The sequence below is a fragment of the Zalophus californianus genome, chromosome 12, assembly GCF_009762305.2.
Source record: "Zalophus californianus isolate mZalCal1 chromosome 12, mZalCal1.pri.v2, whole genome shotgun sequence".
Taxonomy (NCBI): domain Eukaryota; kingdom Metazoa; phylum Chordata; class Mammalia; order Carnivora; family Otariidae; genus Zalophus; species Zalophus californianus.
In genome coordinates, this window is record NC_045606.1 from 84,099,049 (window position 1) to 84,102,767 (window position 3,719).

Consider the following 3,719-nt stretch of genomic DNA (forward strand, 5'->3'; position numbering starts at 1 on the left):
CAGGAACTTCCGTTCTGCGCCGTTAAGATCCTCCTCTGAGTCGCGGTCCCGCGAGTTTGCCCACGCGACTCAGAGAATCTGACCGCGGGGCCCACCCTTCGTGGCCATCTTAGAACGAGGTAAACCCTCATTTTAGAACGAGGCGAACCACCACGGGAGGCCCTGGTGTTTAAACCTAGGTTAATCGTTTTCTTTACATACTATCGTATTTGGGCTGATAAGGGATTTTTAGAGCGCAGTTTCTCCAAACTCGACAGGGATGAGGGCCAAATTTAGTCTTAAAGTAATTAACTGATATGGCCCTCCTAAGTTATATCCTTTTAGAAGTGAAGAAATGGCGACCGTCACTTAAGAGTAAATAATTGAGAAGCTTTTTTAGAAACCGTGTTACAGGTGGGTTTAGAAGTCTGGCATTTGGCATTATTGAACACCCTCCCTCCTTTGTCCAACAATAATTTGTGGAGTGTGCCCTACTGACGCTGTCCTAGGCGTTGGCAGTGACAGCAGTGAACAAAGGAGACAGGTCTTAATGGAGTTAGACCTCAAATACGTGTTCCTGTAGTTTTGAGATTATGATTAGAAGTGCTCCGAAGAAGTACCAAGTGTATACAAGGAGGACCTAATTTAGTCTGCACAGGTGCTGGCGATAAAATAGATGAGATTGTGGGAAAGAGATCAGATTGGAAGGCGTTTGTCTCATCTAATCAACTGGAAAAGAAGACTGTTGTGATTGAGCCATAGACCCAATGAAAGTGGGACCACCCCCAATTCCTCCAGTTCACTCGCTGTGGCCTTCTAACTCCAATAATGTGCCCACCCGCCAGGACCTTCAATCTATTGATCTAGCCACATTTCCATGGTCCCTAACTCCAGAGCCTCCCTTATCCTTCTTTCCCTAGCCAGCTTAAGTTCATTGCCGATCATTATCATCATTTCTTTGCAAAATTTGAATATGGACTGAGAATTAGTTAAGATTGAAGCATTATTGTTAGTCATATGTGAGAAAGGCATTGTGATTATGGTTTTTAAAAGTCCTTACTTTAAAAAAAAGGACTTATGAGAGATACATCGCAAAGTATTTATGGGTGAACTGGTATGATGTCTGGGATTTGCTTTAAAATTCTTAAAGAGAAGGGTGCCTGGCTGGCTCAGTCCGTGGAGCATATGACTCTGGATCTCAGGGTTGTGAGTTTGAGCCCCATGTTGGGTGTAGAAATTACTTAAAAATAAAATCTTTTAAAAAAATTCTTGAAGAGAGAGTGTGTGGAGGAATAGATGAAAGAAGGTTGCAAAACGTTTTTTATTGTTGGATTTGGGTGGTGGCCTCGTGGGGGTTCATTATATTATTCTTTCTACTATTTTTTTAAAAGATTTTTATTTATTTTTCAACAGAGAGAGAAAGAGACAGCGAGAGAGGGAACACAAGCAGGGGGAGTGGGAGAGGGAGAAGCAGGCTTCCCGCTGAGCAGGAAGCCCAATGCGGGACTCGATCCCAGGACCCTGGGATCATGACCTGAGCTGAAGGTGGACGCTTAACAACTGAGCCACCCAGGCGCCCTCTTTCTGCTATTGAATATAGTTGACAGCAAAGTAAATAAGCTAAAAATAATACATTTTCATGAATATTCTCTCAATTTCCTTGAACCTGTCTTGCCTTATAGTACTCATCTGGCAAAACTTCAATCCCAGTTGAGTTCAACTCTCCACCACTCTGCTCCTGCACCCAGTCAGCTGAATATAGTTAAAGAAAAATGCAGGACATGCTGATTTGTCTCTATATTCTTGACCTCATGTGGCCTGTTAATTCTGTGGCAGACATTTTGTCTTATTTTCTATAATTTCCCAGCGCCTGGTACATAATAGATGTTGAGAAGATGTCAGTTTTTTTTAAGATTCTATTTTTAGGTAAACTCTATACCCAACGTGGGGCTCGAATTCACAACCCTGAGAGCAAGAGTCACCTACTCCACCCACTGAGCCAGCCAGTTACCCCAAGAAGATGTCAATTTTTAAAAAAGATTTTATTTATTTGACACAGAGAGAGAGAGAGCACGAGCAGGGGGAGCAGCAGGCAGAGAGAGGGAGAAGCAGGCTTCCCGCTGAGCAGGGAGCCCGATGCGGGGCTCCATCCCAGGACTCTGGGATCATGACCTGAGCCTAAGGCAGATGCTTAACCCACTGAGCCACCCAGGTGCCCTGAAGATGTCAATTTTAAGACATGGATCAATAAATATTTCTGAAATATCCAATTTTCAGAGTCCCTTGGCAAATGTGATATGGAGGAAAGAGCTTTGGAGTCAGATATGGCTCCTCCTCTCACTAACATCATTAAGTATGTGGCCTTGAGATTGAGTAACCACTGGTTATGAGATTGAATGGGATAATGTCTATGAAAGTGGTTGGTACATAGTTCTTGGTAAGTGCTAGTTTTCTTCCTAAGCATTTTAGCATAGGTTGTGGAGGCAGTGATACACCATCCAGGGCCCCCTTTAGGAATGAACTAAATCCTATAGTCATTGGGAGTACCACCAGCAAGAAGCCCTCAGCTGTCAGTTCCTTTAGGAGTTACTTGAATGAAAAGAGCTATTTGCCTTCCCCAGCGCATCCTGCATCCAGGGACTAATCAAGATGGAGATATAAAGGGCCCAACCCAGGACAATGCTGAAGGGCCATCCAGCTTTAGAGTTTCCTATGGGGTCCCCCGGGACCAACCTTGAGACTTCATCACAGTCCACCTTCTCCCCCTGCTCTATCCTGCTTCCTTCCCCTCCTCTCCATGTTGTTGATCCCAAGTGCCCTTTTCCAAATCCTCTGGCATGCTAATCTCACTCTCAGGGTCAGTTTTTCCATTTTGTTTATCCCAGGGAAGCTGACAGCTCTGCTGAAAGCTCCAGCTATCAGACTGTCTTTATTGTCTATGTGGGGTTTTTTAAATTTGTTTTTTCTAGTAACCTCTACACCCAGGGTAGCGCTCCAACTCACGACCCCTGAGATCAAGAGTTCCATGCTCTTCTGACTGAGCCAGCCAGGTGCCCCTGTGTGTGTTTTTTTAATGTGAGAATATACGAAAATTTATGTAGGTAAGCTTTTTATGCTATGTAGGACCTCTTAAGAATGAGTCAAACATACTATGTTTGCTAGTATAATTCTTTCATGAAGTACAAAAATGTATCAAACAGCTAAATTTACATTTTTAGTGAAAATTTAATTACCATAAAACGTGACATTTTTAAGTGCGTACACATTTATCAAACATTTTGATTTCTTATGGGCTCTTTATTGATATGTAACTTACACAACATAAAAATCACCCTTTAATAAAGTGGATTTTAGTATACTCATAGGGTTATGCAGTCATCACCACTATCTAATTCCAGAACATTTCATCACTCCATTGAGAAAACCCATACTTATTAACAGTTATTCCCCATTCCTTTCTTCCCCCAGTCTCTGGTAACCACTAATCTATTTTTGGTCACTATGGATTTGCCTGTTTTGGACATTTCATATAAATGGAGTCATACAGTATGTGGCTTTTTTTTTTTAAGATTTTATTTTTAAGTAATCTCTATACCCAACGTGGGACTTGAACCTACAACCACAAGATCAAGAGTCACATGCTGCACAGACTGAGCCAGCCAGGTGCCTCTAATATGTGGCTTTTTGTGTCTGGCTTCTTTCAACTTCACATAATGCTTTCAAGGTTCGTTCATGATGTA